The 23,386-nt window shown below is 41.8% G+C and overlaps 1 protein-coding gene; it reads right to left on the minus strand.

Moving 5' to 3' along the window:
• Window positions 1–23,386, minus strand: part of LOC146653298 (uncharacterized) — a 286,034-nt gene that overhangs the window by 14,556 nt on the left and 248,092 nt on the right.

Consider the following 23,386-nt stretch of genomic DNA (forward strand, 5'->3'; position numbering starts at 1 on the left):
AACTGGACACAGACACTGATGTCTGCTCAAGCTCGAGGTTATTGGAGGTCTGAACCGGACGTCGCTCTGGCTGGGAACCCCCAAACATGCAACATGCTTCACGTCTTGTGTCCCACTGATTTATGCTCCATTACGACTGTGAAGTGACATCTGGAGCCTCAGTATTACAGTGAAATGCTATACAACATTTTAAAAACTAAATACAGTTTTGACGAATTTTGCTGCACCTCACTCGATAAATTATATATCAGCTACACATCATTCTCTAATGTTACCATAATCTCATACATGTTTTCACCACTAACATTATGTTACGAGACTGACACCCCCCTAATAATACAACTCTGTGAACATAGTTAAGGCACCGTATAAAAACTATATTAGTGATAAAAAGTAGCTTTTGCAATGCTTTCCTGCCACGTACTCATGCACACTGGCACATGTGCACACTCTTAAGGGCACGCAGGTGCAGACCTGCGATGTCTTCTTATGGCTGGAGGAATTATTCTGAAATTGATTCAGTGATGTCTGTGTTGGCATAACTGTGAGTTTGTGAGTGCTGCAGCTTTACAAACACACCACACCAGCCCTCGAACTGAAAATGGAGCATCTGCCGCAGGCACAGGCATGTTTCTCATCATTAGACGCATACACAAATACATAAGCTCTACAATCTACAGTACAAACGTTCTTTCGTGGTGTGTTTGTTTTCATACTTTTGAATCACAGTGGATGCAATGAAACATTTTTTTCAGTACTGATGTAAATAAAAACACTTTCATAAACTAAACCATAAAAATCTACAGTCTCCTTGCTTGTGAGCAATATAAAATTACACACATATATTTCTGCTTACCTTATAGTTGGTTTTGTTAGCCACTAACACAAACCTACGACTCAGGCAGGCATAAAGAAGGCGCTCAAGGGATGGAGCACTTTCGTATCTACATATACAGTAACTTATTAGAAGAAAAACAAACGTAAATGAATGAAATGAAACCAGGTTTTAGGCACTTTGTTACTGGCAGCTTGTCATTGAAACATAAACATTTCATCTCACATCTGAATAAACAGGTTTTTCTGAACTAGCTTAGCTTTTGCAGTTTACTCCATCTGTGCCAAACTGTTTAGCTCACAGAGTCACTGTACACAGTTAACAAGTGAAGCCATTGGATTATGATTGTTTCTGTATTCTGGTAAACTTGGAGCATGACTGTAATGTACAGTAAATAACAGCAGAATAACCAGTGTTTAGTAAACAGTGAAAAGCTCCACACTGCAGGTTTGATCAGTAACAACAGTAACTCAGTGTAGTCCTCTAATTAACATGTGGCTATATGAGTCATTTAAACATCCGGCACCTTCCCTCCCTCTCACTTGCCCTCTCAGACTTCTCTCTCATGAACATGATGTTCAGCAGTGCTGCAGCGCCATATAACTGAACCAGGGGAGCAGAGTTGCAGCACTGCTGGTTGGAAATGGTGTCAGTGGTTCATTAATGATCGGCCCTCGCAAATTATATCAGCTCGGCTCATAAATATGTGTTGCAATCGATCCATGTGACTGCTCTCATATAAAACAGTGCTGTATTCCTGCTTGTTGAACATGTGGAATTTATATTACTGACTGTTCATCTACGAGGATGGTGACATTCACACTCTGTCACTGTAGCTCTGAGGAGACATTATAAACATTAATCCCTTTTATTGATTCAGTGCGACTTCACAGTGTTGTTGGGAAGAGATAAGATTTAGTTTTTACATTTACACTATCAACACCTTTGCACTTATCATCAACACAGAGGCACCGTCAGCTCTGTCTTTCTCAGATTTACATAATATAAAAATATCTTATGAGGAAAATGCGTTTCTACATCTATTTTAGACTCTCTGCTTTGTATCGTACTTAGATTTGTTTTTTTGAGTTCATCACTTTTTTTGTATTTTCTATTCTGCCTTTCTGAGCTATTTTGTTTTTCTGATATAGTGCTTATGTTACTATAGTGCTTATGTTACTATAGTGCTTATGTTACTATAGAGCTTATGTTACTATAGTGCTTATGTTACTATAGAGCTTATGTTACTATAGTGCTTATGTTACTATAGTGCTTATGTTACTATAGTGCTTATGTTACTATAGAGCTTATGTTACTATAGTGCTTATGTTACTATAGTGCTTATGTTACTATAGCGCTTATGTTACTATAGTGCTTATGTTACTATAGAGCTTATTTAACTATAGTGCTTATGTTACTATAGTGCTTATGTTACTATAGCGCTTATGTTACTATAGCGCTTATGTTACTATAGTGCTTATGTTACTATAGTGCTAATGTTACTATAGCGCTTATTTTAGTATAGCGCTTATGTTACTATAGTGCTTATGTTACTATAGCGCTTATGTTACTATAGTGCTTATGTTACTATAGTGCTTATTTAACTATAGTGCTTATGTTACTATAGTGCTTATGTTACTATAGCGCTTATGTTACTATAGCGCTTATGTTACTATAGTGCTTATGTTACTATAGTGCTAATGTTACTATAGCGCTTATTTTAGTATAGCGCTTATGTTACTATAGTGCTTATGTTACTATAGCGCTTATGTTACTATAGTGCTTATGTTACTATAGTGCTTATTTAACTATAGTGCTTATGTTACTATAGCGCTTATGTTACTATAGCGCTTATGTTACTATAGTGCTTATGTTACTATAGCGCTTATGTTACTATAGTGCTTATGTTACTATAGAGCTTATTTTACTATAGTGCTTATGTTACTATAGTGCTTATGTTACTATAGTGCTTATGTTACTATAGCGCTTATGTTACTATAGTGCTTATGTTAGTATAGTGCTTATGTTACTATAGCGCTTATTTTAGTATAGCGCTTATGTTACTATAGCGCTTATGTTACTATAGTGCTTATGTTACTATAGTGCTTATGTTACTATAGCGCTTATTTTACTATAGTGCTTATGTTACTATAGTGCTTATGTTACTATGGAGCTTATGTTACTATAGTGCTTATGTTACTATAGTGCGTATGTTACTATAGTGCTTATGTTACTATAGAGCTTATTTTACTATAGTGCTTATGTTACTATAGTGCTTATGTTACTATAGAGCTTATGTTACTATAGTGCTTATGTTACTATAGTGCGTATGTTACTATAGTGCGTATGTTACTATAGTGCTTATGTTACTATAGTGCTTATTTTACTATAGAGCTTATTTTACTATAGTGCTTATGTTACTATAGCGCTTATGTTACTATAGTGCTTATGTTACTATAGTGCTTATGTTACTATAGCGCTTATGTTACTATAGCGCTTATTTTAGTATAGCACTTATGTTACTATAGCGCTTATGTTACTATAGCGCTTATGTTACTATAGTGCTTATGTTACTATAGTGCTTATGTTACTATAGCGCTTATTTTACTATAGTGCTTATGTTACTATAGTGCTTATGTTACTATGGAGCTTATGTTACTATAGTGCTTATGTTACTATAGTGCGTATGTTACTATAGTGCTTATGTTACTATAGTGCTTATGTTACTATAGAGCTTATTTTACTATAGTGCTTATGTTACTATAGTGCTTATGTTACTATAGAGCTTATGTTACTATAGTGCTTATGTTACTATAGAGCTTATTTTACTATAGTGCTTATGTTATTATAGTGCTTATGTTACTATAGCGCTTATGTTACTATAGTGCTTATGTTACTATAGAGCTTATTTAACTATAGTGCTTATGTTACTATAGTGCTTATGTTACTATAGTGCTTATGTTACTATGGAGCTTATGTTACTATAGTGCTTATGTTACTATAGTGCTTATGTTACTATAGTGCTTATGTTACTATAGAGCTTATGTTACTATAGTGCGTATGTTACTATAGTGCTTATGTTACTATAGTGCTTATGTTACTATAGAGCTTATTTTACTATAGTGCTTATGTTACTATAGTGCTTATGTTACTATAGCGCTTATGTTACTATAGTGCTTATGTTAGTATAGTGCTTATGTTACTATAGCGCTTATTTTAGTATAGCGCTTATGTTACTATAGCGCTTATGTTACTATAGCGCTTATATTACTATAGTGCTTATGTTACTATAGTGCTTATGTTACTATAGAGCTTATTTTACTATAGTGCTTATGTTACTATAGTGCTTATGTTACTATGGAGCTTATGTTACTATAGTGCTTATGTTACTATAGTGCGTATGTTACTATAGTGCTTATGTTACTATAGTGCTTATGTTACTATAGAGCTTATTTTACTATAGTGCTTATGTTACTATAGTGCTTATGTTACTATAGAGCTTATGTTACTATAGTGCTTATGTTACTATAGTGCTTATGTTACTATAGCGCTTATGTTACTATAGCGCTTATTTTAGTATAGCGCTTATGTTACTATAGCGCTTATGTTACTATAGCGCTTATGTTACTATAGTGCTTATGTTACTATAGTGCTTATGTTACTATAGCGCTTATTTTACTATAGTGCTTATGTTACTATAGTGCTTATGTTACTATGGAGCTTATGTTACTATAGTGCTTATGTTACTATAGTGCGTATGTTACTATAGTGCTTATGTTACTATAGTGCTTATGTTACTATAGAGCTTATTTTACTATAGTGCTTATGTTACTATAGTTCTTATGTTACTATAGAGCTTATGTTACTATAGTGCTTATGTTACTATAGAGCTTATTTTACTATAGTGCTTATGTTACTATAGTTCTTATGTTACTATAGAGCTTATGTTACTATAGTGCTTATGTTACTATAGAGCTTATTTTACTATAGTGCTTATGTTACTATAGTGCTTATGTTACTATAGCGCTTATGTTACTATAGTGCTTATGTTACTATAGAGCTTATTTAACTATAGTGCTTATGTTACTATAGTGCTTATGTTACTATAGCGCTTATGTTACTATAGCGCTTATGTTACTATAGTGCTTATGTTACTATAGAGCTTATTTAACTATAGTGCTTATGTTACTATAGTGCTTATGTTACTATAGCGCTTATGTTACTATAGTGCTTATGTTACTATAGTGCTAATGTTACTATAGCGCTTATTTTAGTATAGCGCTTATGTTACTATAGTGCTTATGTTACTATAGCGCTTATGTTACTATAGTGCTTATGTTACTATAGTGCTTATTTAACTATAGTGCTTATGTTACTATAGCGCTTATGTTACTATAGCGCTTATGTTACTATAGCGCTTATGTTACTATAGTGCTTATGTTACTATAGAGCTTATTTAACTATAGTGCTTATGTTACTATAGTGCTTATGTTACTATAGCGCTTATGTTACTATAGCGCTTATGTTACTATAGTGCTTATGTTACTATAGAGCTTATTTAACTATAGTGCTTATGTTACTATAGTGCTTATGTTACTATAGCGCTTATGTTACTATAGTGCTTATGTTACTATAGTGCTAATGTTACTATAGCGCTTATTTTAGTATAGCGCTTATGTTACTATAGTGCTTATGTTACTATAGCGCTTATGTTACTATAGTGCTTATGTTACTATAGTGCTTATTTAACTATAGTGCTTATGTTACTATAGCGCTTATGTTACTATAGCGCTTATGTTACTATAGTGCTTATGTTACTATAGCGCTTATGTTACTATAGTGCTTATGTTACTATAGAGCTTATTTTACTATAGTGCTTATGTTACTATAGTGCTTATGTTACTATAGTGCTTATGTTACTATAGCGCTTATGTTACTATAGTGCTTATGTTACTATAGTGCTTATGTTACTATAGCGCTTATGTTACTATAGCGCTTATTTTAGTATAGCGCTTATGTTACTATAGCGCTTATGTTACTATAGAGCTTATTTTACTATAGTGCTTATGTTACTATAGTGCTTATGTTACTATAGAGCTTATGTTACTATAGTGCTTATGTTACTATAGTGCTTATGTTACTATAGTGCTTATGTTACTATGGAGCTTATGTTACTATAGTGCTTATGTTACTATAGTGCTTATGTTACTATAGCGCTTATGTTACTATAGCGCTTATGTTACTATAGAGCTTATTTAACTATAGTGCTTATGTTACTATAGTGCTTATGTTACTATAGCGCTTATGTTACTATAGCGCTTATGTTACTATAGCGCTTATGTTACTATAGTGCTTATGTTACTATGGAGCTTATGTTACTATAGTGCTTATGTTATTATAGTGCTTATGTTACTATAGCGCTTATGTTACTATAGCGCTTATGTTACTATAGAGCTTATGTTACTATAGCGCTTATGTTACTATAGCGCTTATGTTACTATAGCGCTTATGTTACTATAGTGCTTATGTTACTATAGAGCTTATTTTACTATAGCGCTTATTTTACTATAGTGCTTATGTTACTATAGAGCTTATGTTACTATAGTGCTTATGTTACTATAGAGCTTATTTTACTATAGTGCTTATGTTATTATAGTGCTTATGTTACTATAGCGCTTATGTTACTATAGTGCTTATGTTACTATAGAGCTTATTTAACTATAGTGCTTATGTTACTATAGTGCTTATGTTACTATAGCGCTTATGTTACTATAGCGCTTATGTTACTATAGCGCTTATGTTACTATAGAGCTTATTTTACTATAGTGCTTATGTTACTATAGTGCTTATGTTACTATAGCGCTTATGTTACTATAGTGCTTATGTTACTATAGCGCTTATGTTACTATAGTGCAAATGTTACTATAGCGCTTATTTTAGTATAGCGCTTATGTTACTATAGCGCTTATGTTACTATAGCGCTTATGTTACTATAGTGCTTATGTTACTATAGTGCTTATGTTACTATAGCGCTTATGTTACTATAGTGCTTATGTTACTATAGTGCTTATGTTATTATAGTGCTTATGTTACTATAGCGCTTATGTTACTATAGTGCGTATGTTACTATAGTGCTTATGTTACTATAGTGCTTATGTTACTATAGAGCTTATTTTACTATAGTGCTTATGTTACTATAGTGCTTATGTTACTATAGAGCTTATGTTACTATAGTGCGTATGTTACTATAGTGCTTATGTTACTATAGTGCTTATGTTACTATAGAGCTTATTTTACTATAGTGCTTATGTTACTATAGTGCTTATGTTACTATAGCGCTTATGTTACTATAGTGCTTATGTTACTATAGCGCTTATGTTACTATAGCGCTTATTTTAGTATAGCGCTTATGTTACTATAGCGCTTATGTTACTATAGCGCTTATTTTAGTATAGCGCTTATGTTACTATAGCGCTTATGTTACTATAGTGCTTATGTTACTATAGTGCTTATGTTACTATAGTGCTAATGTTACTATAGCGCTTATGTTACTATAGCGCTTATGTTACTATAGCGCTTATGTTACTATAGCGCTTATGTTACTATAGTGCTTATGTTACTATAGTGCTTATGTTACTATAGCGCTTATTTTACTATAGTGCTTATGTTACTATAGTGCTTATGTTACTATGGAGCTTATGTTACTATAGTGCTTATGTTACTATAGTGCGTATGTTACTATAGTGCTTATGTTACTATAGTGCTTATGTTACTATAGAGCTTATGTTACTATAGTGCTTATGTTACTATAGAGCTTATTTTACTATAGTGCTTATGTTATTATAGTGCTTATGTTACTATAGCGCTTATGTTACTATAGTGCTTATGTTTCTATAGAGCTTATTTAACTATAGTGCTTATGTTACTATAGTGCTTATGTTACTATAGCGCTTATGTTACTATAGCGCTTATGTTACTATAGTGCTTATGTTACTATAGTGCTTATGTTACTATAGTGCTAATGTTACTATAGCGCTTATTTTAGTATAGCGCTTATGTTACTATAGTGCTTATGTTACTATAGCGCTTATGTTACTATAGTGCTTATGTTACTATAGTGCTTATTTAACTATAGTGCTTATGTTACTATAGTGCTTATGTTACTATAGCGCTTATGTTACTATAGCGCTTATGTTACTATAGTGCTTATGTTACTATAGAGCTTATTTTACTATAGTGCTTATGTTACTATAGTGCTTATGTTACTATAGTGCTTATGTTACTATGGAGCTTATGTTACTATAGTGCTTATGTTACTATAGTGCGTATGTTACTATAGTGCTTATGTTACTATAGTGCTTATGTTACTATAGAGCTTATTTTACTATAGTGCTTATGTTACTATAGTGCTTATGTTACTATAGAGCTTATGTTACTATAGTGCTTATGTTACTATAGTGCTAATGTTACTATAGCGCTTATTTTAGTATAGCGCTTATGTTACTATAGTGCTTATGTTACTATAGCGCTTATGTTACTATAGTGCTTATGTTACTATAGCGCTTATGTTACTATAGTGCTTATGTTACTATAGTGCTTATTTTACTATAGCGCTTATGTCACTATAGCGCTTATGTTACTATAGTGCTTATGTTACTAGTCCCCTAGTCCAGAACCCTTGCTTTAATTAAACGTCCAGAACGGCTGAACCGGGGAGGTGGAGAGCTGGCGGAGGGGAAACGACCCTGAGGGCCAGGCTGGCACGGGTGGTCAGGAAAAACTGAAGATAGCTCGGGCCCCGCCAGGTGGGGGGCGCTCCCAGTGGAAGAAGCAGGGTTGTCCAGTCCAGTGGAAGGCGGGCGGCCACGGCGGGGGGCCTGAGCCAGCACCACCTGGTCATCCAGAAGCACATGTGCTGGTTTAAGTCTGTCAATAGAAACAGACTCCCAAAATCCAAATGGAAATGCTTCCGGCCCGGTTGAATAACCCGAAAGGGGCCGTCATACAGTGGACGCAGCGGAGGCCTATGAGCGTTATGCCTGACAAAAACAAACTGCGAAGAGTCCAACGACCTCGGAACAAAGGTGTCAGGCACACAATGGTGCACTGGGCCAGGAAGAGAAAACGAGTCTCTTGGGGGACGGAGAGACGGCACAGAGGGAGCGAAGCACGGGGGTGGGCTCTCAGGCAAGAATTCCCCAGGGACCCAGAGGGGCTGACCAAGGACAAGTTCAGCCGGGGAAACCCCAAGGTCTTCTTTAACCGCGCAGCGCAACCCCAGTAAAACCCATGGAAGGCGGTCAACCCAGTTGCCATCTGTGAGAGAAGCACGGAACGCGGCCTTAAGCGACCGGTGGAAATGTTCGCACATCCCGTTGGCCTGCGGGTGGTACGCAGTGGTGCGGTGAACCTTGACCGCCAGGCCGTCAGCCTTGGCAGACCAAAGCTCGGAAACGAACTGGGGGCCCCTGTCTGAGGTAATGTCGGCGGGGGGACCTAAACGCGAAACCCACGTTGACAAAAATGCCCTGGCCACTGCTGCTGCTGTAGTGGACGCCAGAGGCACTGCCTCAGGCCAGCGGGTTGTGTGGTCCACTACAGTCAAAAGGTGCGTGAAACCTTGTGACTGCGGCAGAGGACCAACCAGATCCACATGCGCATGATCAAAACGCCTCCCTGGAACGCGGAAGGATTCGAGGGGCGCCTGTGTGTGCCTATGGATCTTAACGCGTTGGCATGGGATGCACGCGGCTGACCAGCTTGACCGAGGCCCGGACGCCTGGATGAGAGAGGGCGTGTACGGAGTCGAAAACGCGACGACGCCACGAAAGGGGAACTACAGGGCGTGGACGGCTGGTGGAAACATCGCAAAGCAGGCTAGGCCCGCCGTTCCACACTGGTCTGTCCTCCAGTACAAGGCACGTTTGCGCAGACCGAAGGGCAAGGACGTCTGGGTCGGCCTGTTGGTCAGCGGCCATAGCCTCAACGTCTATGCCAACATAAACAGGAGAAACCACCACGCGGGATAGACAGTCAGCCACGCAGTTGGACTTACCAGCCACGTGCTGAATGTCCGTTGTGAACTCGGAAATGGCTGCCAACTGGCGCTGCTGGCGCCCGCTCCACGGATCAGAGACCTTGGACATCGCGAATGTCAAAGGTTTATGATCGACGTACGCGGTGAAGCTCCGACCCTCGAGAAAAAAACGAAAATGCCGTGTGGCGAGGTGTAGGGCCAGCAACTCCCTGTCAAAAACGCTATATTTGCGTGCAACTAAAACAAGCGAGCAGTTGCCAGACACCGGAGACCCGCTGTTCTAACACTGCGGCCACTGCCACGTCCGACGCGTCGGAGGTCAACGCAATCTCCGCCGACGGAAACGGGTGGGCCAGCAGGGCAGAGTTTGCCAGCGCGGTCTTGGCCCCAGAAAATGCCTGGATGTGTTCAGGGAGCCAATCAATCAGGTTCTTAGCTGTTTTACCCTTCAAGGCAGCATAGAGAGGTTGCAGCAGGTGTGCAGCTCTGAGAAAGCGGTTGTAGAAATTGACCATCCCCAAGAACTCCTGCAGCGCTTTAACGGACGCAGGACGCGGAAAAGCCGAAACGGCCCGGACCTTGTCTGGCAATGGAACCACACCGTCAGCGGAAATGCGGTGGCCCAAGAAATCCAGAACCGGCAAGCCGAACTGGCACTTGGAGGGGTTGACGATCAGGCCGTGTGCCGCCAAGCGCTGGAAAACCTGATGCAGATGGGACGCGTGCTGACTCTCAGAGCAGCTGGCCACCAATATATCGTCAAGGTACACGAAGACGAAAGGCAGCCCGCGCAAAACCGAGTCCATCAACTGCTAAAGAGTCTGGGCGGCGCCTTTCAGGCCGAACGGCATGCGCAAAAATTCAAACAGGCCGAAAGGGGTAATAACGGCAGTTTTGGGGACGTCTTCGGCGCGCACGGGAACCTGGTGATACCCCCGCACCAAGTCAATTTTAGAAAAAATCGAGGTGCCGGCGAGGTGGGCGGAAAAATCCTGGATGTGGGGAATGGGGTAACGGTCATTCTCCGTGACATTATTCAAACGGCGAAAATCCCCACACGGCCGCCACCGACCGTCTGACTTTGGCACCATGGGTAGCGGAGAAGCCCAGGCACTATTCGAGCGCTGCACTATGCCGAGGCACTTCATTGCGGCAAACTCTTCCTGAGAAGAGAACAGACGAGGCAGGACCAGACGAGGCAGGACCAGACGAGGCAGGACCAGACGGTGGCGTGGCAGCCACAGGCGAGGGAGCCGGACCAGGCGAAGGCGATGCGGGAGCCGGACCGGGCGACGTTGAAGGCGATGCGGGAGCCGGACCGGGCGTGGGTGCAGCTGATACAGAGGCCGGACCGGGCAATGGCTGAACGGGTCCCTCGGACCCTCCAGCGGAGACGAGGAGGTGCTGGCCGGGCTGACCTGAGCCGCCAGCGGTTACGAGGAGGTGCTGGCCGGGCTGACCTGAGCCGCCAGTGGAGACGAGGAGCGGCTGGAGAGGTTCCCCTGATCCGCCAGCGGAGACGAGGAGGTGCTGGCCGGGCTGAGCAGAGCCGCCAGCGGAGACGAGGAGGTGCTGGAGAGGTTCTCCTGAACCCCCAGCGGAAACGAGGAGCGGCTGGAGGGGTCCTCCTGAACCCCCAGCGGAGACGGATGCAGAGCCAGCAGATGCGGGGACCTCTGGCTCAGCGGACGCTAACTGTAGCTGCACAGGGCACGCAGTTGGCTTGGGATGCAACGGCTGGGGCTGTGCAGGGCAAACAGTCTGTCCAAAGTCTGTCAGTACCACGCAGTCCTCAGCTGGTGGAGAAAGCCCACAAAGGCTTCCAGCTGAGGTTGACAGTGTCTGAGCGGGTTGCTGAGCTATGAACTGAGCTGGTGACAGAGGTAATGACAGAGCTAATAATGACTGAGCCGTTAACTGAACAGGCAATGGAGTAAGACGCTGAGGTGGTAACAGAGCGGATGACTGAGCAGGTAATGGAGCTGATAACTGTGCTAGAGACTGAGCTGGTGACAAAACAGGAAACTGTGCTAATAACTGAGCTAATGACTGCGCTATGGACAGAAGTGCAAGTTGTAGTTGTGGTTGTAGTGATGGTGGGTCAGCAGGTAGTTGAACTTGTGATTTAGCAGGTGACTGGCTCTTGGCTGCTCTCCTCCGGGGAACAGGAATGGGTGCTGGGCCTGGCCGAACACCAGCCATCCCCATCCGAGGAACAGATACGGGTGCAGGGACGAGCTGGGCTCTGGCTGCCTTTACCCTGGGGGCCGGTGTAGGTGCAGGAGCTAGCTGGACCTCTGTCGCTCCCACCCGAGGAACTGAGACGGGTGCAGGAGTCGGCAGGGTCACGGCTGACCTCACCCGGGGAACCGGAACAGGAGCAGGCAAAGGCTGGGTGTCCATCAACCCCACCCGAGGAGCAGGTACGGGCGCCGGGATGAACGGAGCCTCTGCCAGGCTGGGGACAGAAGCGGGGACCAGCTGGACCTCAGCCACCCTCTCCCGAGAAACTGATACGGGAGCAGGGGAAAGCTGGGCCCGCGCCGCCCTGGTTACAGGAACTAGAGTTGGAGAGCTGAGTTCAGGAGCAGTAACAGACACTGGGAAAACCAAGTTAGTGGAGCCAAACACAGTTTCAGCAAACAGAGACTTATGGCAGGCCAATCTTAGCAACTCTGCTGTTCTTAAGCTGTCCATGTTAGAGGTAGCAGTCTTTAAAACAGTCATCGTACAGAAAGATCCAGGCTTAGCAGAGTTAGAGTCTGTAATTCTTGGCTCAGAGGGAGGCGTTATAGACATAGAAGCATTCTCATAGACTGTTTCTAAATACGCAGGTTGGAGAGCAGCATAGTCCAGGAGTGAAGAAACACCATCCACAGTCTTATACTCAGCAGGTACAGGAGTATACTCAGTAACACAGGTGGTGTCTGAGGCAACTGGGTGCGAAACTAACTCAGGAATAGTCAACCTGAGCTTCCCTAGCAGTTTACACATGACGGACGGTAACTTGTTGCCCTTAACCTTAACAGTTGTGATTGAATGCACAGTCTTAGTGTTTTCAAAACCTGAGTTAACAGACTTCGCATCAGCTAGTGTTAACTCGAGAGGAGCAACATTCTTTATCCCTGGAGAAACAGAGTCAGAGCTAACAGACAAGGCAGGAAGAGTTAAATGTGACAGCGGGTCAAAAGCAACCTGAGAAACAGAAAGCGCAGCCTTTGAAGGTTGGAAGACACACAGGTCAGTTTCCAGGGGGTCCCCTCTGGTTTCAGCAGGAACAGGAACCACAGGACTGTTTGTTTTAATATTCAGTTCACAAGTATGCAACTCAAAATTAGTCTTTTGCTTCTCTAAGGTGAGATTATTAGCCTGTGTGTTAATTACTGCTGACCTGGGAGGAGCAAAGGAAAAACAGTCATTCTCAAACAGGGACGTGAGGGTAGGTAATGCAGGCTGTGGATTAACTGACCCAGAATTACCAGACACAGAGTTAACGGTCTCTGGGATGACACACACAGAACTGCAGTCTCTAGGGGGGCAATGAACTCAGTCTCATACTTAATAGGTGCAGAGGTGAACTTAGAAATGTTGTGAGGCCTGGAAACACAGTCATTTTCAAACTCACTATTCGTCTCTGATGAGTTACAGACGTGGAAAACTGCGGACTCAGGAACATAATATTGTCCGAGTCGGTCCGACTTGGAAGTGGCATGGAAGAAAGAGTCAGATTCACTCACCACCGGAGTTTGCTCAGTAACTTTAGGGTGGCGACGGCGTGAGTGTCGTTTTTTCCTGGGAACTGTGCCGTAAGTTCCCGAGGCTGTAGACGCGGGCACCCCAGAGACGTCGGCTGACTGAGCCGATGACGGGCCGGGCTGCGCCGAAGAGACAGGGAGCTTGTGCAGCTCCGAGCGTGGAAGTCCCATGGAAGAGCGCAAAGGACTGCAGCGGAGATAGGCTGCTTGTCGGAGGCACGAAATCTCTCCTCGGCCGCCGAGTAACCCTCTTTTTTGCGCGGGACGTGGGCGGCGACTGGGGAGGTGAACCGGAAGTTGAGAAGGCCGGAGGAGTTGTGGCAGGCGATAGGCTGAATCCTCCAACTCTTATCACCGTGGGACAATGTGGGGAAAAGGCAGCAGCATTTGTAGTTTGGAGGCTGCGCGGCCCACCTAGAGCCAATCGAGTCCCATAAAAGGCAGACTCGCGCTCCCGGGCATGCCGAGCCTCCTGCCTTCTCCTCTCGTTAGGGAAGGCGGGGTCTGCACGCTGCCGGTTCCGTAGGGAGTTTGCTGGGTCCATTACTGGTCGCGTCGTACTGTCATGAACCGGCTGTGTGGAGGCAGATGAGGACCCAAACGCAAAACTCACGGAGGCAGGAACTGAACTCAAAATCACTGCTTTATTGCAGGTTTCACAAAGGAACAGAACTAAACTGGGAATACTAACAGAAGACCGTGGGAACACAGAAAGACACACAGGTTCAGGGAGAAGACATTGACGACGCAACACTGACCTGATGGAGACATGCACATAAATACACAGAGAGTTAACGAGGGAAGTGGGAGCACACGGGGAACACAGCTGACACAGATAATCATAACGAGACAGGGCAGGAGTGAACACAACATGACGCATACTGACGAGAGACTATCAAAGTAAAACAGGAAGTACACAGAGGTTCAGACAGGAGGAGAGAGAGCACGGGGAGAACACAGACATAACGGGCTGGGGAAAACATGGAATAAAACACAAGGAGAGACGAGGGCTCACAGATACACAGGGGCACACAGGAGGTAACCAAATAAGAAACATCTTAACTAAATAACCTAGGAACCAAGGCATAAATAGGGAACAAAATACAAAAACACACAAAAACTAAGAATACTGGGCCAACATGGCGCAGGACCATGACAAAAAAAGTAAAATAGATATTTGCAAAATTCTGCCTAAATATGTATTTTACCAGGTTAATATGTGTGGTGGGGCGTGGTCTGCAGCGCCGCAGCAGGGGAGTCGGACGCACCTGAGCGGCACCCGCAATCACGCCTCGCCGCATTAACGTCTGTGCTCTCTCTGCTGTTGTTGGTATACAGTGGGGCAAAAAAGTATTTAGTCAGCCACCGATTGTGCAAGTTCCCCCACTTAAAATGATGACAGAGGTCAGTAATTTGCACCAGAGGTACACTTCAACTGTGAGAGACAGAATGTGAAAAAAAATCCATGAATCCACATGGTAGGATTTGTAAAGAATTTATTCGTAAATTAGGGTGGAAAATAAGTATTTGGTCACCTCAAACAAGGAAAATCTCTGGCTCTCACAGACCTGTAACGTCTTCTGTAAGAAGCTTTTCTGTCCCCCACTCGTTACCTGTATGAATGGCACCTGTTTGAACTCATCATCTGTATAAAAGACACCTGTCCACAGCCTCAAACAGTCAGACTCCAAACTCCGCCATGGCCAAGACCAAAGAGCTTTCGAAGGACACCAGGAAAAGTATTGTAGACCTGCACCAGACTGGGAAGAGTGAATCTACAATAGGCAAGCAGCTTGGTGTGAAAAAATCAACTGTGGGAGCAATCATCAGAAAATGGAAGACATACAAGACCACTGATAATCTCCCTCGATCTGGGGCTCCACGCAAGATCTCATCCCGTGGGGTCAAAATGATCATGAGAACGGTGAGCAAAGATCCCAGAACCACACGGGGGGACCTGGTGAATGACCTGCAGAGAGCTGGGACCAAAGTAACAAAGGTCACTGTTGTGATATTTTGATACCATGGTAGCATTTACAGGATATTGTTTTATAGTGATATTATACAGGAAAACTGTTACTCAATAAGGCCCATTTACTAGTTGTTTTTCTCTTTCTCTGTGACCCAAGAATTAATGTGTAAGAATCACAGGATGGTACCTCAAGGTTGAAAACACCACAGAGATCACTCCCTTACTCCCATCCTCCCTTCTTTATCTCCTAGAAAAGAGCTTGTTAAAGGCCAGGTGGTTTGTTTCAGAATTCACTAATGAAAGAACTCTGTATTCTATGTCTAGGAGTGTATTTTGCTGGGATGATCATAAATTGTAGCTGAACTGATAAACTACACAAAGGATACTTCTTTGCTCAGAAGGCAGGAAGACGTTTCCTTATTTGGTCTGTACCGGTTTGAACTGAGAACCTGCTGACACACGAACCTTTTTTTCTTCTATATAAACTGTTGTATACTGAATAAACCTTTGAGTTGATTGTGGGAGAGCAACCTGAACAGTCTCTGTATCGCTTTGTTCTCCTAACTGCTCCCGACGTCGTAACTAACCTGCTGAACGGCATACCTGAGCGTTACTTTGAATAATTAGGAATCTTATAAGGAAAGGACAAAACTCTGCTTATCGGTGCTCACGCCTTGGAGGAAACCCGATCCACGGAGAAACCCGGGACGGAGATTTCTTTCAGTCACCATCAGTAACACACTACAACGGCAGGGAATCAAATCCCGCAGTGCCAGACGTGTTCCGCTGCTGAAGCCAGTGCATGTCCAGGCCCGTCTGAAGTTTGCCAGAGAGCACATGGATGATACAGCAGAGGATTGGGAGAATGTCATGTGGTCAGATGAAACCAAAGTAGAACTTTTTGGTATAAACTCAACTCGTCGTGTTTGGAGGAAGAAGAATACTGAGTTGCATCCCAAGAACACCATACCTACTGTGAAGCATGGGGGTGGAAACATCATGCTATGGGGCTGTTTTTCTGCCAAGGGGACAGGACGACTGATCCGTGTTAAGGACAGAATGAATGGGGCCATGTATCGTGAGATTTTGAGCCAAAACCTCCTTCCATCAGTGAGAACTTTGAAGATGAAACGAGGCTGGGTCTTCCAACATGACAATGATCCAAAACACACCGCCCGGGCAACAAAGGAGTGGCTCCGTAAGAAGCATTTGAAAGTCCTGGAGTGGCCTAGCCAGTCTCCAGACCTCAACCCCATAGAAAATCTGTGGCGGGAGTTGAAAGTCCGTGTTGCTCGGCGACAGCCCCAAAACATCACTGCTCTCGAGAAGATCTGCATGGAGGAATGGGCCAAAATACCAGCTACTGTGTGTGCAAACCTGGTAAAGACCTATAGTAAACGTTTGACCTCTGTTATTGCCAACAAAGGTTATGTTACAAAGTATTGAGTTGTATTTTTGTTGTTGACCAAATACTTATTTTCCACCCTGATTTACGAATAAATTCTTTACAAATCCTACCATGTGAATTCATGGATTTTTTTTTTCACATTCTGTCTCTCACAGTTGAAGTGTACCTCTGGTGCAAATTACTGACCTCTGTCATCATTTTAAGTGGGGGAACTTGCACAATCGGTGGCTGACTAAATACTTTTTTGCCCCACTGTATGTCGGGCTGTGAGCTGCAAAGCTACAGCCGGCTGTATGCGCACAGCAACTGTGTGTGAAAAGTGGTCAATAAAGAGATGCTGAAACGCGTGTTCATGGAAACATCGTTAGGTCTGCCGTGGTATGTTTACAATGGGACTTATGGTCCCGAACCTCTGCGCACAGCGTCTGCAGATCGGGGCTGTACGAAGTCACTTTCATCTTTACGCAGAACTATAAGCTGTCATCTGTGAAGCGTGAGCGGCGTTTGTTTTCATCATAGTTCAGGGTGGAGAACAGCTGCCGACATAATGTGGATCCGAAGATCCATAACTGGCCTGGCTGGGGTTGAAAGTCTCCATAAATGCACACGTTTCGGTGGGTACACCGGCTTACACGAGTGTGACTCTGATTTTGAGCGATGAAAAAATAATTAAATATAATTTTATTTTTATATGTCAATATCACAATAATCTTCCAATTTAGAACTAAAAAAATAACTAACATAAATAAAATACACTTCAGCTAAAACCGACCCCTGATCTAGACATCTAACACCAATTATCCAAGTCCAGTGGATGGATTGGATGCAGATGTTCTGAAAGTTCTTAGGTCTCGTTTTGGGGCCTTACTCCTTTGTAGACATTAGAGAAGAGCCTTGAAAATAATGCTATACATTTTGATGTTTCTGCCTGATGAAGGTTTTTTTAGAGAAATGCAAAACTAAACACCTCTTTAGCGTGTGTGTGCTGATGATACATACACAGGGTGTGCAGCCTGCTGTTTGTTGACCTCTGAATATATTGATTTGACTTCATATCCTTCACCACATAATCCACAACTAGCATGGTAATGTTTCTACACAGACTCGAGTTACTGCTTGTGGAGCAGCGTTCAGGTTTTACTTCACAGTGGGAAGGATGAGCTCCTCAGCAGATAACTTAATATGATCACAACAGTACAAAACACTTGTTAGCTGTGTGCCAAGACAAGGAAACAGTGTGAAACACTATGTGTTCATACAACACTTTGCATTTAATCATTAGCTATTATTAATCTCTTTATGTCTTCCACACTGTGTCTTTTGTCCTGCCCCCCTTCCCTCACCCCCAGTTTGATCGTGGCAGATGGCTGCCCTCCCACAGCTTGGTGTGCCCGAGGGTTCTTCCTGTCAAAAGGGAGCTTTTCCTTCCCTCTATTGATTGGTGGGGTTTTCTCTCTATTATTATGAGGTCTTTACCTTATAAAGTGCCTCAAGGTGACTGCTGTTGCGATGGTACTATATAAATAAAACTGAACTGAACTGAATTGGAATGGTGTGTGTGTGTGTGTGTGTGTGTGTGTGTGTGTGTGTGTGTGTGTGTGTGTGTGTCAGAGTAAAAGGAACAAGGAAATAAGGCATCAGTTTGCTCATCATGCTAACGTAAATAGCTATTCTGCCAGTATAGACATTCAGCTACTCAACATTATTCTTACTGCTTGAATCACTTCTTTTCCCCTTGCTAAGTTTAAAATTATTACCTATAAGACTACCAGGAGCAGCTCAGTTTCACTCTGGATGCCGAAGCAGTGCAGATATACTCACAGGTATGAATGCAAATACAGACATTTCCCACTTCAGATTCATCAGAGGACTGTGGTAAATGGACTGATTCTTATAGAGCGCTTTTCTACTCTCACTGAGTACTCAAAGCGCTACAACATGCCTCATTCACCCAATCACACCCATTCTCACAAGCACTTTATCTACACTTAGTGCTTTCTAACGACATTTATACACATTCACACTCCGATGGATGCATTGGAGAGCAAGTTGGGGTTAGTATCTTGCCCAAGGATACTTGACATGCAGACTGGAGGAACCAGGGATCAAACCACCGACCTTCCGATCAGTAGGTGACCTGCTCTACCTCCTGAGCTACATTTACACTCACAGTCACACCAGTGGCCAACTTGACTTGCCAGTTAACATAATATGCATGTGTTTGGAAGAACCGACGCACACGTGGGAGAACATGCACACACCGGCCAGCTGGCAGGTTTCAAACCCAGGACATTCTTGCTCTGAGATAACAGCACTAACCTCTGCATCACCATGCTTTCATGCTTTTTTCTGTTGTGAAATGGATGTGAATCATTTATTGGGTCTGACCTTTTTACTATGACCTTTTATTAATAAAACGTTTTACTACAGAGGGATCACAAACACGGTGAAAGAAAGCATCATTTTCCTGCCCTGTGCTTACTTCACATGAATGTGTGGGATATGAACATTAGCTAATATAACAAGCAAACACAGGCATGTAAGAGATTATTATACACAGTTGTACAGGGTCAGTGCTGTGACTTAGATTTAGTTCATGTCCAAAAACTGGCTGTTTGCGTTAATGGCGGAGTCTCTCTGTAGAAGACAAAGACAGAGCTCACACATCTGAAGGATTTCTTAAAAAAATGTTCTGATGTCAATCAAAGCAACAGAGAAAAGTCCTGCGATTGTTTCCCTCTTTTTCTGTTGCTGTAAGAGTTTTCTGTATCATCTACATGTCACACACTTCCTTTGTTCTGAGACCTTTGCTGTTTGTTTAGTTTAAGTATTGCATCCATCAGATTTTTGTTGGAGCCGATGTACAGTCTGCATTGCAAATTAATGCCATCCGTGGTCCACAGTGCATTTGCTGCCTCTTCCAGAAAGCCTCCAGTTTCTAACATAATCGCCTATTAGTCTTTTTCTGATATTAGAATCGCTCTCCTTTGTTGCCGTGCTGCACCTTCTCCTGCCTCTGTCAAACACAGGCATGACTGGGAGTTTGAGCTAAGTTGAAAGAGAGACCTGTTCATTTGCATCGTGAAAGCAAAGCCAGGCAAATTTATTTAAATAGCGCAATTTATTCAGAGCAGTTTCAAAATGCTTTGGAGACATTTAACCTCTAAAAGGAACTGGAAGAAAGTGACAATATATGGAAGATTAGAGACTTCACCCACAGGACATACTCTCAGGATCTGTGTCGCTCTGCCCAGACAAATCTCTCTCAGGAAAAGCCTCAAAGCCCCTCCTTCATCAAAGATGTAGTTCTTGAATGTTAAATATGCTTTTGCTGCCCACAACGCAAGGTCTGTGTTCCACATTTGAATGTCAACATTGGTCCAAAAGCATTACACAATGTGTAAAACACATAATTTCTCTGACTTTTAGATTGGATTTTATTGTAGTGGATGTTTTTGGTGACACTAGAGGGAAACTGGAACCTGAAGTTCAGGCTGGGGTTATACACACACTATCATAGACTCTTATAATAAAGTTACAACAAGCTTTGAAACACTAAAATCCATGTTTATTTAAATATTCATAATGATCCATATATAAAACCCATGTCGACAATCATGTATAATAAAGTGTAGATGTAAATATATATTTAAGTTAATTTCTAAAAAAACAAGTTTACAGTGTGTGATGTTAACAATAGGCATGTTTGTGTTTATATTTACTACTTACTAGTGGTGTGCGGATCGATATTGACATATCGATTCTTCCGATGCCAGTAATTTATGTTCTAGAATCGATTCTCATATTAAAATATCAATATTTTAGTACTCTGGGGTAAATTTGTAGTTTTTCATTAACAGGAACACAGTGGAAAGAAACTATATCATTCGGATCGTCTAAATTGGAAGGAACTACTTCCTCTACCGACTTTCACAGTCATGTGCAAAACACGGCTGTATAAATGTGTCACAGCCCCTGGCGTGCGCACTCACAGCAATGGCTGAGTGTAAACAGAGTCATGTGTGGATTTGATTTCAACACTATTAAAGTGTCTATATGGGTCCACACCAGAGAGTGTTAATTTAACTCTTTTTGGAGAGTTGGTACGTTAACTCTGATTTAGTGTTAAACACCAAATCTGTCTGGAGTTGATAATTTAACACTTGGTGTTAAGAGTTTATATATTAACTCTCAAAGAGTATTTTAGTTTAACTACGTAAGAGTTATCTTCTAATTCATTCTAAAAAGCGGGAATTTTACTGTTCTGAACTTCTAGAAATTTATTTTGGAAATAAACATTTACTAAAAAGATGCAATGGTTTTTGAAAAACATTTATTCTGAACTGTGCACCACAATTTCAAAACATTTTCTGAAAGATGTAACAGTGTACATGTTCTCACTTTCATTAGAATTTTGTTTGTCAAAAGGTCTGACATGGTAAATGCAAATAACAGCATCTCATCACTTATTTCTTCAATACAATATGCATGTCCTTCATTCATCCCTTTGTGGAACTTCAACGCACTTCTGCTCTCCCCCATATTCCATCTTCACAAGCATATCCTGTGCGGAGATTGAATAAAAATTAGTTGACACTAATTAATGGCACAAATAATCCAGTAAACAATTGCAGCACAGTAAAAAAAAAAGGAATCCTCTTTGAGCCATTACTTGTGTAAAGTATTTTCCCAAAAGACAAGGACACAGGCAACAGGTAATACTGAACTAAATGTAAAACCTCAACCTTTTTCATTTTTACCTAAACCGTGTGCACAAAACTCTGGAGGGATCTATGCTAACATAGAATCCAGTCAGGACGCCTGCTACTGCTGTTTGCTCGGTTTTTTTATGGGCGATCGTTTTCAGGCTTCAAGTAGCACCATTACACCAACATTTCACATTCTACACATTGTTTTAGGTGTATTTGACCAAAAGTTTGACTGAAAATTCACATGCAAGCTTTTTTCAAGGCTGTGGTATTTGCCCGCAAACAATACCTTTCAGCTAGCTAAAACAGAATGTTATGCTATCAGCAAGCAACATGGCTAATGCCTTTCACACAGCTTTGTCTCAACTCCAAAGAGCCACAGAAGTAAAAGCTCATAATAATAATTGAAACAATCTTTGAAAAAATGACTTACCAAGCATGGCAAACAACTCAAATATGTAGAGCAAAATGTTCTGAAACGGCTTCACTTCAGCTTCGATTGGAGCCGTGCTGGGGGCGGAGTCTGTGAATTTACTCTGTTGGTGTCATAGCCCCTGTAGGAGTTCAGAGTTAAGAGGTCAAGAGTTAATGTTTCCATTGTAACACCTCCAGATTTGACAGAGAAACACTCATTTTTAACGCTCGATTTTAACTACTATCATTTTACACCTCAGAGTTACATTAAAAGAATGTGACTCTGCTTAGAGTAAAATTAACTCTACTTTTGCAAGGAGACTATTAACACCAAAACATTTAACACTTTTGAATTTGCTGTGCACAAACAGCCAAGACCTGGTTTGCGATACATCTGGCAGGAAAGTGCGGTGTTGTGGCAACATCACTAACCTCGTCAAACATCTCAGAGTAAATCATATCACAGAATATGACGAGCTTATGTTGAGGCGAACTGAAGAGGAGGAGAAGGACACACAGGAAAACGGAGAGAGTAATTTTTCCAGGGTCAACATCATTTTCATCTAAAAGAGTAGTTATTGCACGTTTTGGAACCTAATCACTTCAATTGGCCGCTAGAGTTGGAGCCAAAAAACAGAGGAAATTCTATCAGAGTAATATAGAAAGACCACGCCCATTTTCGCTTCTTAAGTTTCGTTTCTGCCGCCATTTTCTTATCCCGCAGTGGAACGGAGGCGACTGTCAGCATAAGCCAGGTAAGTAAGCAAAGTGCTAAATAATGATTTTATATAGAATAAAATGTGGAGTTTTTGTTTATGTGAAGGGTAATGCATGTATTATATTACAGCTTCTGAGTTTGTGGGTCTTACATGCTACATAATTGCCAAGGTTTATGCTAATGTTAGCTTCCAACAAAATTAATGTTGTTCGACCACTCAGACAGCTATATTTCAATAAACTTAATTTAGGATTGCTGAATAGCTGTTTTTAGGTAGTATAATTGACCAGGGAAGTGTGTTTTTAACAAATCCTGTGCACCAATGTTTTATCCAAAATGGTAGGTGAGCACATGTTTTTTACTCAGAATTGAATTGTGTGCATGGTTGCAGTCTGTAGCCCCTAGTGTATTAGATTAGCATTATACAAACTTCCTATTGCTGCAATGTAGAGCTTTCTATTACTTATGTGGTTTTTTTTTTACATGCTTTTTCATCAGAACAGAGCATCGTGAGATTGTAAGACATACAAGGAATATA

The sequence above is a fragment of the Rhamphochromis longiceps genome, linkage group LG15, assembly GCF_057381845.1.
Source record: "Rhamphochromis longiceps isolate RC_006_pf linkage group LG15, R_longiceps_female_GT1.1, whole genome shotgun sequence".
Classification (NCBI taxonomy): Eukaryota; Metazoa; Chordata; class Actinopteri; order Cichliformes; family Cichlidae; genus Rhamphochromis; species Rhamphochromis longiceps.